The sequence below is a fragment of the Ursus americanus genome, chromosome 37 (assembly GCF_024610735.1).
Source record: "Ursus americanus isolate L20-20 chromosome 37, mUrsAme1.1.p, whole genome shotgun sequence".
NCBI lineage: Eukaryota > Metazoa > Chordata > Mammalia > Carnivora > Ursidae > Ursus > Ursus americanus.
The window spans coordinates 813,541-840,765 of NC_142163.1; positions in this window are offsets into that span (position 1 = coordinate 813,541).

Sequence of the window (27,225 nt, forward strand, 5' to 3'; positions counted from 1 at the left end):
ACACGTCTCGGCGCCCACGCCCTGGGCTCCTCACCTGTCGTCCTCTCAGTTCCCTCTCCTGCTGCCTTCTTGCTCACATAATACTGCAGGGGATTGGGCCACAGGTCGTCCATGAGGATCTGGCAGGAGAAACGGGGGCAGGGCTCAGGTGTCCATCCCAAGCAGCTGGAGAAGCCAGCAAGGTCATTTACGCTGTGTGTCACAGGGCCCCACCTCAGCTATCCTGCTAGCCCCGGCAAAGCTGTGGTCAGAGAACCAGTTGAAGAAGTTAAGGCTGCTGTTGTGGTGCCTGCGGCTGTGGGCCTCTCGTTCGAAATCCTGGTGCCACTGGATGGGAGGGGAATGAGATGGCCCGTACCCTGCAGGAAGACGAGTGTGTGAGAGGGTGCTGGGTAATGAGTAGGGGAAAGCAACCCGCCCTCCTCCACCTGCCACCGCCCATCCAGACAGCGGCCTCTTACCAGCAGCGCTGACGACATACTCCTTCACAACCACTTCATTCCGGAAGTAGGAGTTCTTGCGAAAGAAGAGCAGGATCTGGCGGCACTCACGGGGAAACTGCAGTTCCTCCACCTGCCCGGCGGGAAAGTGGGGCAGAGGGGTGAAAGCTCTGTCCAGCAGACCTTGACCCTCCTAACGTGGGGGAGGACTCACTTTGGCCACCCTCTCCTCTCCTGTCCCCCACCCCGGCCTCAGTCTCCCGGGACAGACCTTCAAATCCGTCAGGTAGCCAAGTATGCCTTCATCTTGCTCACTGATCATGGCTGACATCTGCGGGTGGTTCACAAACTGCTTTCGGTCAAGGAGCTCCGAGGGCTGGAGATGAAAGAGCTACAGCAACAGAGCGAGTCTGGACAGCAACCGGGCACTGTCTCCCCTCTCCGCCGCGGGGTCCCACTGCCTCCGCCCCGGCTGCCTCAAGGACCACGGCGCCCCGTGGTGCTACATATCTCAGCAGGGACACAGGCAGCTGGGAACCTGAGAGACGCCCCTCCCGCCCCACACCCCCTCCACAGCTCATCCTCGTGTGCTGATGGCTAGGCAGAACTAGCGCGTTCCCGGACAGCACACATTCCTGCCTCAGGCTGACCGGGTGGGCTCTCACCACCCCTTGCCTGCAGCGTTCTACCCAGGGGAACCCGTGCTTGGTGTGAATGTGTTTTGGGTGAAGAGACCCTGCTGCTATTCCTGACTCTGACCCGAACCAGTGCTCCTAGATGCCCAGCGGAGTTTCAGTGCCTCGTGCGACACCCAGAGCACCCTGCGGCCCCCACGCCCAACCGGAACCAGGATTTCCAGGCTGTCTTGATCCCCACGGCATGAGCGTGTCCTCTGCAATGCTGCGGGGCGTGAGGGGGGTTCCCCCCCATGATGCATGTTGGTAGTCAACAGCCCCCTCCCTCTCGTTCCTCATGCACTGGCCCAGACACATCGGAATCCCTCAGTGACAGCATGAAGGATACAGCCTTGGCCCAGAAGCCAGGGATGCCCCGGATAATGGCGCTTCGGTGTTCCAGGTGACGCTGCCGCCTCTGACATGACTTGAGCTTGAGCCGAGAGTAGGACCTGCTGGCTTGCTTATTCCCGGGCTCCAGCTCGGACTGCAGGGCCCCTAGAGCCTCGAGCGGGGACAGGGATGGACCCCGCCGTGCCTCTGGCTGTTCTTCCCCTTCCTGCTTCTCCTGCGCCTCTTCCTCCTTCTGGCCCTCCTCCCTGGCCTCCTCCTGCACAGCCACCTCCTCAGCCTCTTCAGCCTTCTCCCCTTCCTCAGGCTGCTCCCACTCCTCGGCCTCCTCTTCCTCAGCCACCTGCTCTTCACCATCTGCGTCCTCCTCCTTCTTAGCCTCCTCCTCCTTGGCCTCAGATGCTCCGTCCACAGAATCCTCCTCAGCCTTCTCCGCCTCCTCATGCTCTTTCTCCGTGGACTTCTCATTTCCCTCATCAGCTTCCTCCCCCACCTCCGTAACCTCTTGGAGGTATATCTCAGACTCTTCCGCAACAGCCCCCTCCTCAGTGTCCTCCTTCTCATCCTCAACAGCCTCCCCTTCCTCAGCCTCTTCAGGCCGTGCCACCACTTCAGCTTTCTCCTCTTCCTCACACTTGACTGTGTCCTGAGACTCCACCGCAACTTTGGCTTCCTGCTCAGCCTCCTTGTCCTCCTCCTCCTCTGATTCCTCTACAGTGTGCTCCCCTTCAACCTCCTCTACACCAGGGTCCAGCGCTACCATGATATCCACCACCAGCACCAACTCGTCCCCCGGGCCGGCCTGCTCTCTGCCCTGCTGGGCCTCAGCACCCACCACAGCCTCTGCGCCCATCCCGGCGGCACCTAGGGCCTGCAGCGGCCCTGCCTCCCCCCAGGCACCTGCCTGGGCGCGGGGCCCCGACGCCTCACGGCCCCCCTCCAGGACCAAGGTGGTGCAGGACGGCGGGGCAGCCCCGCCTTCCCCGGAGCCCGCCGAGCTCTCCATGTGGTCCTGGTCGTGAGCGAGCAGAGCCAGCAGCGGAGAGGAGCTGGAGGTGAGAGCACGTGGCTCCCGCAAACGGTCGGGCAGGTGGAGCTCTGGCGCCCCTAGTCGTCTGCGGGAGGCAGCGTCCTCCCAGAGGCCGTGGGCCGCTGAACGCATGCGCACAAGGGATAGCGGGCATGCTGTGTCGCCCCAGGAAGACGCTGTATCACGTGTGCGGCCTTGGTGGGACTGAGTCCTGGGCTGGCCCAGGACGAGGGAGAACCCCGCGTCCAATCAGGTAACGGCTGGTGGGCGTGCCCACGCAGGGCCCCGCCCCTCGCGCTGCAGGCACCACTCAGGGAGCCAGCTGCGGCGCCCCCGCCTGCCGTCCCTCCGGGACACACCTCCACCTTCACCCCTCCCGCCGCTTCCTCCCGGGGGGCCCTCCGCCTGGTATTTGAAGCCAGGCAATGCCAGGCTGTCCCTCGCCTACCCGAATAGACTCCTCTAGAACTCAGGACATGGTACACACCCCCGGGAGCCCTGGACCAGTGTGTGTGGAAAGCGTCAGCCCATGCCCCGGAGAATCTAGGGCAATTCCAGGACACAGGTGCCCCGATGCTCTCTGCCAGGCCAGCGTGGGGGGAAAGTGTGGCCACAGTTTGTTCCAGCCCATGTCCTTTGCTACTCAGGAGAAGAGTGACAAAGAGTGCTGGTTCCATCTGTGTGCCTCTCCTTTCTTCTTCCTCACCTTTCCGTCTTCCTCTAAGTCTTTGTGTTCAGGTGCTCTTTCTCTGGCTCCTCGCTGGCCACACGGTCTCTAGGGGAGAAGGACTTCAGGACAGAAGATGCATTCACCCCTCTGAGCAGCTCTTTTCCCCGGGCATAAAAGCCCTGTCCACCTCTGTGACTGGCACCCAGTCAGGTGACCCTGGAAAAGGTCCAAAGCGGGGTCCCACAGCAGCACACTCACCCAACAACCACGCAAGCAGACACGCAGTGTGTTTGCCCTGGAGGACAGAGAAACTGACCCTTAGAGGAGCCACGAGCATAGAGCAAAGGGGACCCTGAAGAGGATGTCTGGGTGAACCCCGTTAAGAGGGTGGCTGGTGATGCCGTCTGCTGGCCTGGAGCCACCTGTCTGTCTGCTGTTAGGGAGGCCAGGCGGCAAGGAGCTGAGGACGGCACCCAGGACACACGTAGCAGGAATGCACACGCCTTTCCTACTAGACACAGAGCGTCTTGCGTTGCATTCTGCCAACACCGCGAATGCCATGGGAATAGGTTCCCGGCTCATCTGGCCTGCAGAGGAGAACGTACCCTTCCTAGCCTTGCCCCGTCCATGCCCGTCGGGTCAGACCGTGAGCAGAACATCAGGCCGGGACACCACGGCCCCGGGGCTGGCTCGCAAACGTGGTGAGAGGACACCCAGAGTGTGCTTCTGAGCCAGCACAGTAGGCTTGGGGCAGTTGGTTTGGTGCCAATGCAAGCCAGTCTCTCCAGGTCTGACCGAAAAGTAAGGCCTTCTTCCACACCCCCTGAGTCCTCGCAGCCTGCAAAGTGCCGCACGAGCCATGCCCCGGAGAAGGCGTGGCAACGTAAGGCTTACTCCCTGGCAGCTGATGCATGCGTCCAATCGTCCCCACCTCATTCCATGGAAGGCGGGACTTCCACATGGCCAAGGCAGCACGGCGCCTGTGCTCTGGCGGCCCAGGGCACGTGGTTCAGGGCTACCGTCCAGCCTTTCCTCTCCCCTTTAGAGCAGGGAGGTCCTTCCTGAAAGCCCAACGAGGCCCAGAAGGTTCCAGGGAAAACAGGCATGGTGGGCTGGCCCTTCCTGGGGACATCTGGGCCTGAGGCATGCTGGCCGACCCCCTGCGACCAGCAGTTTTCCTGGGACTTCCCTTCCACCCTGCGGACGTGAAGAATCCTAGGGACCGGACCGTGGGAGCTGCCAGGCTGTTCCTCGATTAAGTTTCAAGGAGCCGGGAAGACGCGGATGAGGGAACAGCCTTTCCAGGGGCTCAAGGGAACCTCCCTGGGCCCACAGCATTGCGGCTCTCCACCTCCCTTCTATGTCTCCGAGGAGTGTATCAAGCTTCAGATCCCCAACACTGCCACACAGTCGTGCCACCTAGTGCTGTTCCGGACATGGGGCCATGGGCCCAGCAGGGTTTCCTGAGCCCGAAGAACGAATCCCTCCTCTACCTACAGCTAGCTGCTCCCACAGGCAGGAAGGAAGAGAGTTCCCCAAGGACGTGAGGCCAAGAGTCCAAAGAGGCTGAGCTGTCAGCATTTCAGCCCAGGGCCCGCTGGAAGGCTCACGCAGGGACCACTGATGGGCAACAGGAAGATGGAGCTGGGGCCCTCGTTGCGAGGTCCTACGCCCAGTTGTGGCAGAGGTAGTGGGGAACGTCACCTGGGGAAGTGTGTCCTTGGGGGCGTGCTGGTGGTGGGAGCGAGCTCAGGGGTGGTGAGACTTGTTGATTTGGGAAGGCCCTGTGGGCTCATGAGCAGCAAGCTAGGTGGCCCTCAGTGAGGCAGGGACCATGGGCCTTGAGGGTCCACCTCCTCTCCTTTCCCTCTTCTGCACCTGGTCCACAGGAGGCAAAGATGACCGCCCCAACATGGAGCTCATCGGACACCGGGACAGCCCTTCGGCCAGGAGGAGCGCTCCCTCGGGACTCTTTCCTCTGCAGAAACGGACTGCCAGTGGGGACTTACTTACTCCTTGGGACCCTTGGCCGACAGCGCAAATCGGGGCACAAGTTCTTAGCCCCTCTGTAGCACACGCTGAAACATTACGGTGTTTCCCACAGCTGGGACCGGCCGTGCCGGCAGCACAGATGGGAGGTCGCTTGACATACCCCTGCCAGCTCCCACCCCTCCCTGCTTCCCTTGGCCACTCTGCGTGTGGCATCCAGAGGTAGACACACCCCTTAATACCCAAGGAATGCCCACGACGCCTGTGTGTCAGGAGGGACATGGCTGCACTCTGCCACTGGCCCCTTTCTCCTTAGTCAGCAGAGCTAGAAACCTCGAGGTCCCTCTCCTTCACCAAACAGGGCCTACAACCACACTGGGATATGCGTGTGCTCATGCAGACACTGGAATATGCAACACACACACACACTCTTGACACACGGGCATGCATGGTGTCCACACACACACCCCTCTCATGCATGTGCTACAAACACGTGGAGACACGAGCACTCACGCGTACTCATGGAAGCATGCACAACACACATATGGACATGGTGTCAGTCTCTCCGACATGGAGATGGCTTCACACACACACACACACACACACACACACACACACACACATACATTGTCACACTCACAACACAGCATTCACACTGGGTCTCCAACAGAGCCATCAACACTTGGAACTGCCCTAACATACTCACAAACGTGGTACCGACACACACATACACAAGAAACACACACAAACACCCATCCACTTTTTCTTACAGGCATACAGAGTGGGCTTCCCCCAAACACAGACACACACACACACACAGACACACACACACACACACACACACACACACACGGACATACAGCACTCACACTAGGTCTCCGGCAGAGGTATCCACACGTGGTACCGCCACAGCAAAGTCACAAACGTGGCCCCACAACACACACATAAACAACACAAACCAACACCCTTGGTTTTTTTCCTACAGGCATCCACACAGGGGCACACACACACACACACACACACACAGCACTCACACTAGGGCTGTGGCAGAGGCATCTCATTGTGCACTGCCATAGAAACTCACAAACGTGGCCCCCACAGTACACACGTAAACAAAAAACATACACAAACACCCATGATCTTTTTCTTAGAAGCATACACAATGAGCCTCACACAAACACACACACACACACTCAAACACACAGCACTCACCCTAGGTCTGTGGCAGAGCCATGTACACACAGCACCGCCATAGCAAGCTCACAAACGTGGTCCCACAACACACACATACACAACAAATACACACAAACACCCATGGTCATTTTCTTCCAGGCATACACAGTGGGCCTCACAGTGGGCCTTACACACAGGCATGGGGAACACACCCAATGAACATACACGGACTTCTGCGTTGAAGCATACACAATTCTCCCCAAACCATCTGGCTGACAGAGACACACAGACAAACATAGACACACAGGTATCCATGCATACAAAAACCCAAAGAGACAGGGGCGCCTGGGTGGCTCAGTCATTAAGCGTCTGCCTGCGGCTCAGGGTGATCTCGCGGCGTTCTCGGATCGAGCCCCACATCAGGCTCGTCCTCTGGGAGCCTGCTCCTACCTCTCCACCACCCTGCCTGTGTTCCCGCTCTCGCTGTCTCTCTGTCGGTTAAATAAATAAATAAGTTCTTTAAAAAAAAACACACAGAGAGAAAATTGACACAGGCACACAAGTGGGCAGACACAGAGGTATGCACCCTTGACCACCCTAGTACACGCACCTGTGCTTGTGTAAAATGAGAAACACACAATACACACACAGTCTCCAACCAGAGGCACACACGGGTGGGTAGGCATACACACACGCACGCACACACACGCATGCACGCACACCTGTGGGTGGGTGGTGCAGAGGGACAGGACGTGGGTTTGGAGGGACCGTGAGGGACCCTGAGGAACCGCCTCCTTAGTCCTCCAGGGACACGTGGTTTTGTGGTGATCCTGACTAGAGGAAGCATGCACGGGACGGCATCACAGCAATGCAGGGCACGCTTCCAGGAGAAAGGGTACAGGGAGAAGCTCTCCAAGCGGGGTGAACGGGGCGGTAGCAGAGCCACCGGGCCACGAGTGCCCCGCTCGGCACGCCCCTTCCCCTGCCCTGAAGAACACGGCTCCCATGTAGAGAGGTGTGCCCTTTCCCGTCCTTCTCCCTGACCTGCCGAGCAAGAGTGGTGGTCTCTCCACAACCAAGCCCTGCCCTGCCCTGCCCCCGTGCCTTACAGCCCCCGCACACACGGAATCCCACAGGCCAGGGCTGATCTCCTACTGGCCATGTGCTGGGTCCCCCATACACATCCACACACAGACACATAGGGCTTCTGAACTTGTTTATGACTCGCCCGCCATCCCTGGCGATCTGGGTGCTGGACACTCTCTAGAGCTGGCCCTGAAGATCTGTTCCCCCACGTCTGTCCTGTGTGGGCAGAGCACCACGTAGACACGTCCACCCGTCTCTCACAACGCTGGACGCCTCCTCCACTTCTTCTCGTTGGCCCAACTCTGATGCTCTGTGGTGTCCACGTCCGCACAGCTGCCGTGCCCGTGACACACACGCACAAACACACGACACACGGACGCACAAGGGAGGTGTTCGTGACACTGCCTCATGCCGAGGATCGCTAAGGCGGCGGTGACCGAGGGCCCTGTCCTTGTGGGATCCCGCTTCCTCCTCCTCTAGGGCTTCACCAGCCTCCTCCAGATGGCCTAGTACCATTGCCAAGAATGGCCGTGTGGCTCTGGGAGGCCACGGGGTGGTCCGTAACACGGAGGGACGTCGGAGCGTCTCGGGACAAGGGAGCCCCACTCCCAAAATTTGGCAGACTGTCCCCACCTGAAAAGCCAGCAGGAGAACTGAGGACCCGGCGGACGGCCATGGGTGAGTGTTCAGAGAAATGGGGTGGAGGAGCCTTGCTTCCCCCGATCGACCTGAGACTTTCTGGCTCACACCTGGCTCACCGGATCAACTTGCCCCAGTGGACTCCCTGCCCTGGGTGTGTGCCCTGAGTTCCCTCGCCAGGGTCCCTACTCTCCCTCCAGCCGCTCCCTGGGTGATCCGGGGCCCAGGGTCCTCTGAGCCTCAGTTTCCAAACTGAGTCCCAAACCCGACTGTGCCCTGGCACCTCCCACACATATTTCAGGACGCAGTGGTCCGGCTACTCACTGACAGGTCCTCCTGTCTGCTCAGTGCCTTCGGCTGCCTCCCTGCCTCAGGTAGTACCGCAAGGGATTGCGCCACAGGTCCTCGATGATGATCTGGTAGGGGAAACCGCCCAGGTGAGCACGGGGCCCGGGCCCCCTTCCCAGGCTGCCCCCATTGCCATCACCAATGCTAATGAAGGCCTCAGCGGCCCCACCTCGGCAATCTTGTTAGACCCTGGGCAGCTGGAGTCGCACAACCACTTGAAGAAGGTAAGGCTGGTGGTGTCGAGTCTTCGGCTGGGAGCTCCACGTTCTTCATCCCAGAACCACTGCACTGGAGTGGACCGAGTCGCCCTGTATCCTGCAGGAAGGGAAAATTCAGGGGAGGCTCTGCACTGCCTAGGACCCACACCCTGTCGCCCTCTCTCCCGCTCTCCTCTCAGCCTCTCTCCCTCCTGTGCCGGCTCTGGCTTCCACTTGTGTCCCTACACACCCCCTGCTCCTCCCGAGTGCCCACCTGCCCCCGCCGGCCCACCCCCGGCACCCTCGAAGCTCTAGCCCACTCCTACCGGCAATGCTAAGGTGATACTCCTTAAGGATCACTTTGTTCTGGAAGTAGGGGTTGTTCCCAAAGAAAAACATCAACGTGCTGTGGTCCTTGGGACGGCCCAGTTCCTCCACCTGCAACATAAAAGAAAGACGAGGGGAAGGGGACTTGTCCTCCACGGGTCCCGAGATGCTCCCTGCATGTCCCGCTGAACAATACTGCCGGGCCCTCTCCTGCCCAAATTCCACTCCCAGTGGTCCTACCCCCGCCACCCACTCCCAGCGCTGACCTCCAAATCGGTCATGTAGCTGAGCACATCTTTGTCCTGGGCACCCGTCACGGCTGATATCTGGGGGTGATTCAGGATCTGCCTTGGGTCAAGGAGCCTCGCCTTCAGCGCTATGGAAGGAGAGCCAGGACCAACCCAGCCCTTCCCGGTGAGAGGAAGGGCCCCAAACAGGGCACGAGTAGAACCACCAGGCCCTGCTGCCCTCCCAAGCCACTCAGCTCCTGCTCTTTCATCACAGCTGCTCAATACCAGCAGGTGCCTTGGCTTCCAGTGCCTCCGAGAGGGTCTGCGCCCGGCAGGACAAGGTCAAGGGCCTGCCTGTTCTCCCTTCCACCGTCGTCACCCTGGCCTGTGTGTTTGGCAGGCAGGCAGTGACTGCTTTGGGTGTCCAGATGTGGTCGGTCGCGCTCTCAGGGCTGTGTTTGCTTATGTGTTGGCCTGCAGGCCTGTGTCCTGGAGGGGCCTTCTGTGCCCACAAAGGGGCCACTCATCTCCCTTAGCCTGGCTGCACACCCACAGGGCAAAGGGAGGGCCCGTTAGGTTCATCAAGAGAGGGAGGGAAAGGGGTTGGGTGGCAACGGAGGGAAAGGAAAGGAGAGACAGAGACAGAGATACCCACACAGGAGGAAGGGACACAGAGGGAGGGCAGAGGGGAGCGAAGGAGAGGGTGGGACGCACATAGAGGGGAGAGACACGGAGGGAGCAAACGGGGGGTAGGGGGGCGCCTGGGCATGGGGCCGCAGCTTGGCTGTGTAGGGCCTGAGGAGACAGTTTGCAGCACCGCATACAGCGTGTCTGGGTTTCTGATGTACGGGGAAGCGTGGCAGCCTGCTGAATGACTCTGGAAGCCGCATGAGGTCGCAGCAGTGGGTGGGCACTGTACTCTTTAGAAAAGAACACAGGCTCTGAAGGACAGGGAAGGGGGTGGCCTGCCTCTCAATGGGCATGCCCCATGCAGCCGGCAGGACGTTTCCTTCCAGGACCTGCTCCGAGCCAAGGGTGGAACTACACTAGACATGCAGGGTGTGGACATGTGCTCCATGACACCTGGGAGAGTGTTGGGAGTGCTCCCTGCAGTCCCAGAGCATTTGCCTGCAGCTTCTGCTCAGACGTGGTCTCCACAAGCCTCAGCCCTTGCCTTTGCCCCACCTTCAAGGCCCACGCCCCTGTGCTGCGCCTTATAGGGACGGGGGACCCACTCCCACTGGGGGTTGTCAGGGGCCGGGGACCATTTCCCCCAGCTCTCCTGCCCCTGGCAGAGCCTCTGCTGGTCCCTTCCTCCCAGTGGTACTCCACCGCAGACAAACCCAAGCCCAGCAGGAGGAAGGATACCGCCTGGGTCCAGAAGCCAGGGATGCGCTGGATGATGGCCCTTCTTCCAGCCAGGTGAGAACTCCGCTTCTGATTCATCCTGCGCTTGAGCCGCAAGTAGGCCCTGGTAGCTTGGGCATCCACAGAGCTGAGCGCGAACTGAACCATCTCCAGCGCGGCAAGTGGTGCGCCGGCTGGCTCGGGACCCAGCCCTGACTCCCCCTGCTGCAGCTGTTGCAGCTGCTCTTCCTGCTGTGCTTGCACCGCCTCCTGGTCTTCCTCGGCCACGACCTCCACCACCGCCATGATATCCTCCACCACCAGCACCAACTCGTCCCCGGGGCCAGCCTGCTCTCTGCCCTGCTGGGCCTCCGCACCCAGCACAGCCTCTGCGCCCACCCCCCCGGCACCTAGGGCCTGCAGCGGCCCCGCCTCACCCCAGGCGCCTGCCTGGGCGCAGGGCTCCGGCGCCTCACGGCCCCCCTCCAGGAACAAGCTGCTCCAGGATGGCAGGGCAGCCCCGCCTTGCCCGGAGCCCGCCGCGCTCTCCATGTGGTGCTGGTCCTGAGGGAGCAGAGCCCGCAGCGGAGGGAAGGAGCTGGAGGAGCCAGCACCTGGCTCCCGCACGCGGCCGGCAGGTGGAGCTCTGGCGCCCCCAACTGGAGGCGGGAAGCAGAGGCCTCCAAGAGGCCGGAGGCTGGTGAAGGCATGCGCAGAAGAGCTAGGGACCAGATGGCCACGGGGCGAGGGTGACGCGACGCCACACATGCGGCCTTTGTGACACGGAGCCCTGAGTCACGCCCAGGCCGCTGGACACGGCGCGTAGGGACAATGACAGGGCGGAGCGTGTGCCCGCCCAGACCCCCGCCCCTCGGCGCCCAAGGCACCAGCCAGGGAGCCGGCCTGTGTGCCTCCTCCTCCGGGGTGGCCTCCGCATCTGGAACCTGGTCTATTCCCGGCTATCACCTGCCAGGCCATGAGCCGGAGGTCCCTCATATCACACAGCCCGTGTTGCCTTTCCCGGCCGTCCAGGGGGACCAGGCTGCTGGCACTGGGGAATTCCAATGCAACGGCTCAAGAGGGTGACCCCCTGACCCCCGGAAGCCTCCCCCGGCCCTTTCTTAGTGACCCTGAAGGAAAGCCCTGGAGCCATTACCTGATGCTCCAACCACCGCCAGATCACTGTGCCCATGGCCTTCCCGCATTTACCCGAACGGTGGCGAAGGGTGTCAGGGGGCCGCCCACCAGGATCCAGGATGCAGGGGCTGCCTCCCTCACCCCCTCCGCGCCCGGACTCTCCTCAAAAGAGAGGAAACACACACACATAAGTGGCCTCAAATTAGCAAAGAGCCAAGGTCCCTGGCCACCCCACGGTGCCTACAGAGCTACTAACACAGCCCCAGGGAGGTCCGGGATTCGGACTCGGTGGCATGCCAATGGGCAGGCCATGTAGCCTACACAGTGACTCGGGGTAGTCTTTCGTCAAAGCCGCTGGTAGGACTTGCTCCTGCTGTACTTTTCTCTGCCACACCCTTCTCTGTCTGGCTCTCTTCCCATCTTTGCTTTCTCCTTCCTTGGGTGACTCTCGTGTCCTCCTTCCCTCCTGCTCTAACTGCCAAGGATGTCAGAGCTCCAGCAGAATGGTCCACGGAGCCTGCTTTTATCCACCTTCCTGAGGAGCTGAGGCTGCTGGGCACCTCCACTGCCTTTGGTCCCCCCACTGGCTGCATGTTCCTGCTGTGTCTGTCACTGAGTGGACCACCTGCCTGCGAGGGGATATGGCAGCGAGCATTGGCAGCACACGTGCCCTTTCTCCGGTACTCACCAGGTCCTTCGGGACAGTCCCACACCTCATGGCGGTCCCCACCTTGGGTGAACATTGAGGTGCCCGAGGGACACCGCCTAAAGTGCCAGGAATGCCACCTGGGTGATGCCAAGGCCGCGAGGGTTAGTGTTGCATTGTGGGAGGGCCTCATTTAAAAGGAATGGGTCTGGGCGCCTGGAGGATTTCAACCGGAAAGGGGCAGGAGGGTCCCCCTTGGGGTAAAGTGCAGGGCTTTTGGCGGTAGCACGTTTCAGTGTTTCAAAATCTGCTTGTTGACGCAAACGAGGAAGGGAGCAAAACCAAAGGCCATATGGCGGGAGAATCAAAATTTTCTAACACCGTCCCTGAGACAGCCCAGACGTTGGAGTTACCACTACAGTCCTAACTACACTAGCTCTTGTCATGTTGCTCAAGCCCCTGAAGGAAGCTCCTGAGGCAATACTGCACCAGAAGCAGCACAGCCGTGGAAATGGAGAAGGCTGGGGGCTCAGGTGATGGGAGACGGGGAAGAGAGCAAGAGGGGGAAGAGAGGGAGAGTAGGACTGAGGAGGGAGGAAAAGGGAGGGAGGGGAAGGAAGAGAGGAGGGAGAGAGGAGGGAGAGGGACACAGAAGGGAGAGGGGGAGGAGAGGGAGAGGGTGAAGAGAGGGAAAGGAGGGGAGAAGTAGAGGAGGAGGGAGGGGGAAGAAGAGAGAGGAGGGAGAGAGGAGGGAGAGGGACACAGAAGGGTGAGGGAGAGAGGAGGGAGAGGGAGAGGAGGGATGGAGAGGAGAAGAGAGGGAAAGGGAGAGGGAGAGAGGAGGGAGAGACTCTGCAGGGAGAGAGGAAGGGAGAGAGGGAGAGGGAGGGAGAGGGGTCAGCTCATGCTGACCACCAGCAGGCACAAATTGGGAATGCCAGGAAGAGGTGGGAGAGAGGAAGAGGCAGCCAGTGCATGAGGACCTAAGGTGATAAAGCTTTGCCACTTTGTGGACAATGCTGACTCTGCACATCCAAGGAGCCCAATGCAGTCCTAGTGGAAGGAAGGATCCAAAGGGATGCCCAGGCCAATGGGCTCTTGTCTTTGGTGCAAAGGCAAGGACAGGCCTCTCGGCAGCCCACAGAGGCGGGACTGACCCATCACACCCCGGGGTTCCTCAGTGAGAGGAAGAGCCAGCTTCCCCTTAGGATGGACGGTGCCAGAAGGCAGTGGTTGATAACCTTCAACACGTTCAGGGAAAAAGAGTGTAACGTAAAGGTTATGGTCACCAAGGACGCCCGAGAAAATATGCACCAGGCATCAGGAGAAGGAGTGAGAGGATGAGCCTAGGGTGGTAGGGAGAGGGCCGTGGGGTGGTGGTGGGGGTGTGTGGCTCTAACATAAGCAGAGTCCTACCTGCTGAAAGGAAGCCGGTCACTAGACCCTTAAGTCAAAGGGCTAGCCTGAGATACAAGGCATCCCCGTGAAGTACTCGCAGAGGAAACAGGAGAGCAGGATTTGCCTATGGAACCACGCTGCATTGCCTGTGTGGCCTGAATGGCAAGTGCATCCAAGCAGGGGCATGTGTAGGATCGTCGGCTCAGCATGCACAGAGCTGGGTCTTGTAAGCTGTGGGAACGTGAAGTGGAGGCACGACACCCACCCGGGAGCAGGCCCCTCGCCCCCTACGTCAACCAAGTCCACCTATGGGCAAACCTGGGTTCCCCCAGGCTGGGGTGTTCCCTGCAACTGTGAGTGGAGAGGGCCCCCAAGAAGGGGCGTTCAGCGTAGAATCGGTAAAGCACTGTCTACCGTGAAGGATGCCAGCCCCTTCCTAGGAGGAAGCCTATGGGTGGGAGCACCCATGTGTAGGAAGCTAACAGAGCCAGAGGCGGGCAAGCAACCCCAGGGTAGAGCAGTGGTGACGGGGTGAACGGGGTCGGGGAGGGCTCAAGGGTGTGAACACTGAGTTCCGCCAGGCGCAGGAGTTCTACCGACCCAAGGTGCCCCGGGCCTGCAGGTGGCAATATTGGGTGCGTCCCTAGCGTTGGGGTCAGCCAAGCGTTTGCAGAGAAATTTCAGAACGAAGGGGCAGGAAGGACCTCTTGGAGGTCCCCGCATGTCCCTGACGGTGCCTTCGGTACCTCGCTCACGCACAAGGTCTCGGAGGCCTGGCGGAGCTCGATCCAGTGGTGCCAGAGATGTCCGCCTGTCTCCCAGACACACGAAGCGGACAGCAAAGGAGGACGTAACGCAGGAATTGAGGATGGAAAGGGGCATGGGCTACACAGAAACCAAGTACCACAGTGTCGGATGTCAGTCGATCCTGCTCAGGAGCAGGCTACGCGGCAACACAGCAAGACTGGGAGGGCAGCAGGACGTTCTGCCTTTGAAAACCTGCCCACATCTACGCACTGTGCAAGAGACTGAGGCCACAAAGTAGTTGAAAGCGGGAAAAGGGAGAACGATGAGTGACCTTCGGCCCTAAGCGGGGCGGCTGAGGACCCTTTGGTGAGCCCCTCGCTGCCCGGCAGGAGGAGCTTGGCCCTTCCTCTGTTTCCAAGGAGGCGTCACTGCGCCACCCTACGGTAAAGGAAGTGAAGGACTTCTCGGGACTCACCAAAGATTCCTAACGCACCCCCGTCGGAGGAGGAGAGGATTCTGACCCCGAAATGGATGAAACGGGGTCCAATTCACAGGTGGACAGACGCAGAGACAGGAACCCTTATGCCAACCCATTGGCAGGCCAACAGCCCGGCAGCTGTAGCCAAGCAGAGACTCGCAAAGCCCAAAGCACTCCTAGAGGCACAGCTCTGCCTATCTGGGCTCAGCACGGATGCGAGATGGGAGACCTGACGGCACAGGCACAGCCAGGCCAAGACACGCCAAGGCATGTTCGGGAAGACAGACTAACACGGGCAAAGAGGGACGCTTTACACAGACAAGAACACGAAGATCCAGAAGGGCCAGGGACACACACGTGGTTCAGAGCCATGGAACCAGAACGCTAGTGAACTCCTGATGTGGTCCTCTCCAATGAGACAGCAGTCTGGGATCCAGGACTGTGGGTCCCTCAGTGCCCGGGTTCTCGGTCATGCCGCGTCGTGGAAAGGAGATGTAGTCCAGAAGAGGAGTGGTGGGCAGCAGGGCAAAGTTTATTCAGCAAGTGTACAGAGCTCCCCCAAAGGGTTGCTGCGTTCCTGTTCAAGTTTAGGGGGTTTGGGGCGCCTGGGTGGCTAGACGCTTAAGCGTCTGCCTTCGGCTCAGGTCCTGCAGCCAGGCTCCTGGGATCGAGCCCCGCTTCGGGCTCCCTCCTCGACGGGAAGCCTGCCTCTCCCTCTCCCTTGGCTGTTTCCCTGCTTGTCCTCTCTCTCTCTCTCTCTCTCTCTGTCAGATAGATAAATAAATAAATAAATTAAATAAATAAATAAATAAATAAATAAATAAGGTTAAATAAAATAAAGTTTCAGGATCTTGGAAGCCATGGTAATGTACAAAACAAAAGTTTAGGGAGTTGGATAAGCTCTTTCCAACCTGGAGTGTGGGGCCCTGTGCAATCCCTGATAAGGTGTTGCAATCACGGCTTTGATCCTGCCCCTGTCTACCTATGGGGTTATTGTTCACGTGTGAAAGGGTCTTGTGGGCTGACACCTGGAGACTGTCTCAGCTTGTGACAGGGACCAGTGATTCGTGCCTCTTGGTGGTGCTTACCTTGTGGGGTCTTCAGCGGAGAGAGGGCCTTGGGCAAACGCCTTAAGCCCATGTGGAAACAGGAATCTCAGCACCACAGTGGTCATGGGATAGACAACACACCGCTGCATGGACTGGGCCTTGCCAGTCCTGAGGAACCATACCACCCCTCCCGCACGCCTCCGCCTCTTTGTCGTCTGGGGGAGCCCAAACGAGGGCCCTAGGGAGTCAGGGCACTAGAGATGCCGGCAGAGCGTGGCTGTGTGAGCTTGTGTGTGCCAGGACATGTGAGGGAGTGGAGTGTGTGTGGGGGTGGGTGACTGAGGGTGCACCTGAGTGTCTGTGTCAGCTTGTGGGTGCGGCTGTTTGAGTGTGTGTGTGAGGACGCAGTGTCTGTGCACCACTGTGTGTGAGCGTGCGTGTGTGTGTGTCCCCCTGCAATCTCTCCTATCTCGTGGGCCCTTGTGCCGGGACGAGAGGGTCATGTTTCCTACCCTCCCAGCTCCCTCTGTCCCCTCTCCCACAGTCCCTCCATACAGCCTGGCCCTCACTCCTTAACGTGGTTGCTGGTCCTCAGAGCCTGACTGTGTCAGCAGGAGGCTGTGTGCTTTCCTAGACCTGGGGAGAGCAGTGGCACTGGGTTCGACAGAGTCATGGACCTTGAGTCCTCCCCCATGGAATGTGCGGTGGGTGTGTCTGGGGCCATCCACCAGGGAGCATCCCTGGAGGCCACCATCGGCGTCCACCTAACCTGGCATACAAAATGGTTTCCTTCAAAGACACACACAAACACACACTATCACACTCACAACACAGCACTCACACTGGGTCCCCGGCATAGACATCAACATTTGGAATTCCCTAACATACTCAAAAACGAGGTCCCAACACACACATACACAAGAAACACAGAAAAACACCCATCGTCTTTATTTACAGGCATGCATAATGGTTTACCACAAACACATAAACACACACATAAACTATCACACTCACAACACAACTCTCAGAATGACTTGGAACTACCCTTATATACACACAAACGTGCTCCCGACACACACATACACAAGAAACACAACAAAACACCCATCTACTTTTTCTTACTGACATACAAATAGTTTCCTGCAACACATACACACACACACGAACACACACACACAATGTCACTCTCACAACACGGCACTCACACTGGATCTCCAGCAGAGCCATGAACACTTGGAACTGCCCTGACACACTCACATACGTGCTCCCGAAACACAGATACACAAGACACACACACAAACACCCATCGACATTTCCTTACAGGCAGACACAGTGGGGTTCCCCCAAACACACACACACACACTCTCACACTCACAACACAGCACTCACACTGGATCTCCAGCAGAGCCATCAACACTTGGAACTGACCTAACATATTCACAAACGTGGTCCCGAAACACACATACAGAAGAAACACACACAAACACCCATCGACTTTTTCTTACAGGCATACAAATGGTTTCCCGCAACACACACACACACACACACAATGTCACCCTCACAACACAGCACTCACACTGGATCTCCAGCGGAGCCATGAACACTTGGAACTGCCCTGACACACTCAAATACGTGCTCCCGAAACACAGATACACAAGAAACACACACAAACACCCATCGACATTTCCTTAAAGGCAGACACAGTGGGGTTCCCCCAAACACACACACACACACTGTCACACTCACAACACAGCACTCACACTGTTCCTTCCAGAGCCATCACCACTTGGAACTGCCCTGACATACCCAAAAACGTTGTCCCGAGACACACATACACAAGAAACACACAGAAACACCCATCTACTTTTTCTTACAGGCATACAAAATGGTTTCCTTCAAAGACACACACACACACACACACACACTATCACACTCACAACACAGCACTCACAGTGGGTCCCTGGCATAGACATCAACATTTGGAATTCCCTAACATACTCAAAAACGAGGTCCCAACACACACATACACAAGAAACACACAAAAACACCCATCGACTTTATTTACAGGCATGCATAATAGTTTACCACAAACACATAAACACACACATAAACTATCACACTCACAACACAACTCTCAGAATGACTTGGAACTACCCTTATATACACACAAACGTGGTCCCGACACACACATACACAAGAAACACAACCAAACACTCATCGAATTTTTCTTACAGACATACAAATAGTTTCAAGGAACACATACACACACGCACACACACACAATGTCACCCTCACAACACAGCACTCACACTGGATCTACAGCAGAGCCATGAACACTTGGACCTGCCCTGACATACCCAAATACGTGGTCCCGACACACACATACACAGAAACACACACAAACACCCATCGACTTTTCTTACAGGCAGACACAGTGGTGTTCCCAAAACACACACACACAGACACACACACACACACTATGACACTCACAACACAGCACTCACACTGGGTCTCCCGCAGAACCCTCAACACTTGAAACTGCCCTAACATACTCTCAAACGTGGCCCGACACACACATATACAAGTAACACACAAACATCCATCGACTTTTTCTTACAGTCATACACAATGGTTTCCCTGAAACACACACACAGACACACACACACAAACTGTTACACTCTCAACACAGCACTCACATTGGGTCTCCGGCATAACCATCAACACTTCGAACTGCCCTAAAACTCAAAAACGTAGTCCCGACACACACATACGCAAGAAACACAACCAAACACCCATCGACTTTTTCGTAAAGGCATACACAGTGGGGTTTCGAAACACACACAGACACACACACACACACTGTCACACTCACAACACAGCACTCACACTGGGTCTCCAGCAGAGCCATCAACACTTGGAACTGACCTAACATATTCACAAACGTGGTCCCGAAACACACATACAGAAGAAACACACACAAACACCCATCGACTTTTTCTACAGGCATACAAATGGTTTCCAGCAACACACACAAACACACACACACACACACAATGTCACCCTCACAACACAGCACTCACACTGGAAATCCAGCAGAGCCATGAACACTTGGAACTGCCCTGACACACTCACATACGTGCTCCCGAAACACAGATACACAAGAAACACACACAAACACCCCTCGACATTTCCTCACAGGCAGACACAGTGGGGTTCCCCCAAACACACACACACACTGTCACACTCACAACACAGTACTCACACTGTTCCTTGCAGAGCCATCACCACTTGGAACTGCCCTGACATACCGAAAAACGTTGTCCCGAGACACACATACACAAGAAACACACAGAAACACCCATCGACTTTTTCTTACAGGCATACAAAATGGTTTCCTTCAAAGACACACACACACACACACACAATCACACTCACAACACTGCACTCACACTGGGTCCCCGGCATAGACATCAACATTTGGAATTCCCTAACATACTCAAAAACGAGGTCCCAACACACACATACACAAGAAACACAGAAAAACACCCATCGACTTTATATACAGGCATGCATAATGGTTTACCACAAACACATAAACACACACATAAACTATCACACTCACAACACAACTCTCAGAATGACTTGGAACTACCCTTATATACACACAGACGTGGTCCCGACACACACATACACAGAAACACACAAAACACCCATCGACTTTTCTTACAGGCAGACACAATGGTGTTCCCAAACCACACACACACACACACACACACACACAAACGATGACACTCACAACACAGCACTCACACTGGGTCTCCCGCAGAACCCTCAACACTTGAAACTGCCCTACCATACTCTCAAACGTGGCCCGACACACACATATACACGTAACACACAAACATCCATCGACTTTTTCTTACAGTCATACACAATGGTTTCCCTGAAACACACACACAGACACACACACACAAACTGTCACACTCTCAACACAGCACTCACATTGGGTATCCGGCATAACCATCAACACTTCGAACTGCCCTAACATAGTAAAAAACGTGGTCCCGAACCACACATACGCAAGAAACACAACCAAACACCCATCGACTTTTTCGTAAAGGCATACACAGTGGGGTTTCGAAACACACACAGACACACACACACACACTGTCACACTCACAACACAGCACTCACACTGGGTCTCCAGCAGAGCCATCAACACTTGGAACTGACCTAACATATTCACAAACGTGGTCCCAAACACACATACACAAGAAACACACTCAAACACCCATTGACATTTTCTTACAGGCAGACACAGTGGGGTTCCCCCAAACACACACACACACACTGTCACACTCACAACACAGCACTCACACTGTTCCTTGCAGAGCCATCACCACTTGGAACTGCCCTGACATACCCAAAAACGTTGTCCCGAGACACACATACACAAGAAACACACAGAAACACCCATCGACTTTTTCTTACAGGCATGCAAAATGGTTTCCTTCAAAGACACACACACACACACACACACACAATCACACTCACAACACTGCACTCACACTGGGTCCCCGGCATAGACATCAACATTTGGAATTCCCTAACATACTCAAAAACGAGGTCCCAACACACACATACACAAGAAACACACAAAAACACCCATCGACTTTATTTACAGGCATGCATAATGGTTTACCACAAACACATAAACACACACATAAACTATCACACTCACAACACAACTCTCAGAATGACTTGGAACTTCCTTCAAATACACACAAACGTGGTCCCGACACACACATACACAAGAAACACAACCAAACACCCATCGACTTTTTCTTACAAACATACAAATAGTTTCAAGGAACACATACACACACGCACACGCACACACAATGTCACCCTCACAACACAGCACTCACACTGGATCTCCAGCAGAGCCATGAACACTTGGAACTGCCCTGACACACTCACATACGTGGTCCCAAACACATATAGACAAGAAACACACACAAACAACCATTGACATTTTCTTACAGGCAGACACAGTGGGGTTCCCCCAAACACACACACACACACACACACTGTCACACTCACAACACAGCACTCACACTGTTCCTTCCAGAGCCATCACCACTTGGAACTGCCCTGACATACACAAAAACGTTGTCCCGAGACACACATACACAAGAAACACACAGAAACACCCATCGACTTTTTCTTACAGGCATACAAAATGGTTTCCCGCAAACACACACACACACACACACACACACACACACTATCACACTCACAACAGAGCACTCACACTGGGTCCCTGGCATAGACATCAGCATTTGGAATTCCCTAACATACTCAAAAACGAGGTCCCAACACACACATACCCAAGAAACACAGAAAAACACCCATCGTCTTTATTTACAGGCATGCATAATGGTTTACCACAAACACATAAACACACACCTAAACTATCACACTCACAACACAACTCTCAGAATGACTTGGAACTACCCTTATATACACACAAACGTGGTCCGGACACACACATACACAAGAAACACAACCAAACACCCATCGAATTTTTCTTAGAGACATACAAATAGTTTCAAGGAACACATACACACACGAACACACACACAATGTCACCCTCACAACACAGCACTCACACTGGATCTCCAGCAGAGCCATGAACACTTGGACCTGCCCTGACATACCCAAATACGTGGTCCCGACACACACATACACAGAAACTCACACAAACACCCATCGACTTTTTATTACAGGCATACAAATGATTTCCAGCAACACACACATACACACACACACACACACACACAATGTCACCCTTACAACACAGCACTCACACTGGGTCTCCAGCAGAGCCATCAACATTTGGAACTGACCTAACATATTCACAAACGTGGTCCCGAAACACACATACAGAAGAAACACACACAAACTCCCATCGACTTTTTCTTACAGGCATACAAATGGTTTCCCGCAACACACACACACACACACACACACACACACACAATGTCTCCCTCACAACACAGCACTCACACTGGATCTCCAGCAGAGCCATGAACACTTGGAACTGCTCTGACACACTCACATACGTGCTCCCGAAACACAGATACACAAGAAACACACACAAACACCCATCGACATTTCCTTACAGGCAGACACAGTGGGGTTCCCCCAAACACACACACACACACTGTCACACTCACAACACAGCACTCACACTGTTCCTTGCAGAGCCATCACCACATGGAACTGCCCTGACATACCCAAATACGTTGTCCCGAGACACACATACACAAGAAACACACAGAAACACCCATCGACTTTTTCTTACAGGCATACAAAATGGTTTCCTTCAAAGAAACACACACACACACACAATCACACTCACAACACTGCACTCACACTGGGTTCCCGGCATAGACATCAACATTTGGAATTCCCTAACATACTCAAAAACGAGGTCCCAACACACACATACACAAGAAACACAGAAAAACACCCATCGACTTTATTTACAGGCATGCATAATGGTTTACCACAAACACATAAACACACACATAAACTATCACACTCACAACACAACTCTCAGAATGACTTGGAACTACCCTTATATACACACAAACGTGGTCCCGACACACACATACACAAGAAACACAACGAAACACCCATCGACTTTTTCTTTCAGACATACAAATAGTTTCAAGGAACACATACACACACGCACACACACACACAATGTCACCCTCACAACACAGCACTCACACTGGATCTCCAGCAGAGCCATGAACACTTGGACCTGCCCTGACATACCCAAATACGTGGTCCCGACACACACATACAGAGAAACACACACAAACACCCATCGACTTTTCTTACAGGCAGACACAGTGGTGTTCCCAAAACACACACACAGACACACACACACACACTATGACACTCACAACACAGCACTCACAGTGGGTCTCCCGCAGAACCCTCAACACTTGAAACTGCCCTAACATACTCTCAAACTTGGCCCGACACACACATATACAAGTAACACACAAACATACATCGACTTTTTCTTACAGTCATACAGAATGGTTTCCCTGAAACACACACACAGACACACACACAAAAACTGTCACACTCACAACACACCACTCACATTGGGTCTCCGGCATAACCATCAACACTTCGAACTGCCCTAACATATTCAAAAACGTAGTCCCGACACACACATACGCAAGAAACACAACCAAACACCCATCGACTTTTTCGTAAAGGCAGACAGAGTCGGGTTCCCCCAAACACACACACACACTGTAACACTCACAACACAGCACTCACACTGTTCCTTGCAGAGCCATCACTACTTGGAACTGCCCTGACATACCCAAAAACGTTGTCCCGAGACACACATACACAAGAAACACACAGAAACACCCATCGACTTTTTTGTACATGCATACAAAATGGTTTCCTTCAAAGACACACACACACCCACACTATCACACTCACAACACAGCACTCACACTGGGTCCCCGGCATAGACATCAGCATTTGGAATTCCCTAACATACTCAAAAACGAGGTCCCAACATACACATACACAAGAAACACACAAAAACACCCATCGACTTTATTTACAGGCATACATAATGGTTTACCACAAAAACATAAACACACACATAAACTATCACACTCACAACACAACTCTCAGAATGACTTGGAACTATACTTATATACACACAAATGTGGTCCCGACACACACATACACAAGAAACACAACCAAACACCCATCGAATTTTCCTTACAGACATACAAATAGTTGCAAGGAACACATACACACACGCACACACACACACAATGTCACCCTCACAACACAGCACTCACACTGGATCTCCAGCAGAGCCATGAACACTTGGAACTCCCCTGACACACTCACATACGTGGTCCCAAACACACATACACAAGAAACACACACAAACACCCATTGACATTTTCTTACAGGCAGACACAGTGGGGTTCCCCCAAGCACACACACACACACACACACACTGTCACACTCACAACACAGCACTCACACTGGATCTCCAGCAGAGCCATGAACAGTTGGAACTGCCCTGACATACCCAAAAACGTTGTCCCGAGACACACATACACAAGAAACACACAGAAACACCCATCGACTTTTTCTTACAGGCATACAAAATGGTTTCCCGCAAACACACACACACACACACACACTATCACACTCACAACAGAGCACTCGCACTGGGGCCCCGGCATAGACATCAGCATTTGGAATTCTCTAACATACTCAAAAACGAGGTCCCAACACACACATACACAAGAAACACACAAAAACACCCATCGACTTTATTTACAGGCATACATAATGATTTACCACAAACACATAACGACACACATAAACTATCACACTCACAACACAGCTCTCAGAATGACTTAGAACTACCCTTATATACACAGAAACGTGGTCCTGACACACACATACACAGAAACACACACAAACACCCATCGACTTTTCTTACAGGCAGACACAGTGGTGTTCCCAAAACACACACACAGACACACACACACACTATTACACTCACAACACAGCACTCACACTGGCTCTCCTGCAGAACCCTCAACACTTGAAACTGCCCTAACATACTCTCAAACGTGGCCCGACACACACATATACAAGTAACACACAAACATCCATCGACTTTTTCTTACAGTCATACACAATGGTTTCCCTGAAACACACACACAGACACACACACAAAAACTGTCACACTCACAACACACCACTCACATTGGGTCTCCGGCATAACCATCAACACTTCGAACTGCCTTAACATACTCAAAATGTAGTCCCGACACACACATACGCAAGAAACACAACCAAACACCCATCGACTTTTTCGTAAAGGCAGACAGAGTGGGGTTCCCCCAAACACACACACACACTGTCACACTCACAACACAGCACTCACACTGTTCCTTGCAGAGCCATCACCACTTGGAACTGCCCTGACATACCCAAAAACGTTGTCCCGAGACACACATACACAAGAAACACACAGAAACACCCATCGACTTTTTTGTACATGCATACAGAATGGTTTCCTTCAAAGACACACACACACACACACTATCACACTCACAACACAGCACTCACACTGGGTCCCCGGCATAGACATCAACTTTTGGAATTCCCAAACATACTCAAAAACGAGGTCCCAACATACACATACACAAGAAACACACAAAAACACCCATCGACTTTATTTAGAGGCATACATAATGGTTTACCACAAACACATAAACACACACATAAACTATCACACTCACAACACAACTCTCAGAATAACTTGGAACTACCCTTACATACACACAAACATGGTCCCGACACACACATACACAAGAAACACAACCAAACACCCATCGAATTTTTCTTACAGACATACAAATAGTTTCAAGGAACACATACACACACGCACACACAGACACAATGTCACCCTCACAACACAGTACTCACACTGGATCTCCAGCAGAGCCATGAACACTTGGACCTGCCCTGACATACCCAAATACGTGGTCCCGACACACACATACACACAAACACACAGAAACACCCATCGACTTTTCTTACAGGCAGACGCAGTGGTGTTCCCAAAACACACACACACAGACACACACACACACACTATGACACTCACAACACAGCACTCACACTGGGTTTTCCGCAGAACCCTCAACACTTGAAAGTGCCCTAACATACTCTCAAACGTGGCCCGACACACACATATACAAGTAACACACAAACATCCATCGACTTTTTCTTACAGTCATACACAATGGTTTCCCTGAAACACACACACAGACACACACACACAAACTGTCACACTCTCAACACAGCACTCACATTGGGTCTCCGGCATAACCATCAACACTTCGAACTGCCCTAAAACTCAAAAACGTAGTCCCGACACACACATACGCAAGAAACACAACCAAACACCCATCGACTTTTTCGTAAAGGCATACACAGTTGGGTTTTGGAACACACACAGACACACACACACACACTGTCACACTCACAACACAGCACTCACACTGGGTCTCCAGCAGAGCCATCAACACTTGGAACTCACCTAACATATTCACAAACGTGGTCCCGAAACACACATATAGAAGAAAGACACACAAACACCCATCGACTTTTTCTTACAGGCATACAAATGGTTTCCAGCAACACACACACACACACACACAATGTCACCCTCACAACACAGCACTCACACTGGATCTCCAGCAGAGCCATGAACACTTGGAACTGCCCTGACACACTCACATACGTGCTCCCGAAACACAGATAGAGATGAAACACACACAAACACCCATCGACATTTCCTTACAGGCAGACACAGTGGGGTTCCCCCAAACACACACACACACACTGTCACACTCACAACACAGCACTCACATTGTTCCTTGCAGAGCCATCACCACTTGGAACTGCCCTGACATACCCAAAAACGTTGTCCCGAGACACACATACAGAAAAAACACACAGAAACACCCATCGACTTTTTCTCACAGGCATACAAAATGGTTTCCTTCAAAGACACACACACACACACACACAATCACACTCACAACACTGCACTCACACTGGGTCCCCGGCATAGACATCAAGATTTGGAATTCCCTAACATACTCAAAAACGAGGTCCCAACACACACATACACAAGAAACACAGAAAAACACCCATCGACTTTATTTACAGGCATGCATAATGGTTTACCACAAACACATAAACACACACATAAACTATCACACTCACAACACAACTCTCAGAATGACTTGGAACTACCCGTATATACACACAAACGTGGTCCCGAAACACACATACACAAGAAACACAACCAAACACCCATCGACTTTTTCTTACAGACATACAAATAGTTTCAAGGAACACATACACACAGGCACACATACACACAATGTCACCCTCACAACACAGCACTCACACTGGATCTGCAGCAGAGCCATGAACACTTGGAACTGCCCTGACACACTCACATACGTGGTCCCAAACACACATACACAAGAAACACACACAAACACCCATTGACATTTTCTTACAGGCAGACACAGTGGGGTTCCCAAAACACACACACACAGACACACACACACACACTATGACACTCACAACACAGCACTCACAGTGTTCCTTGCAG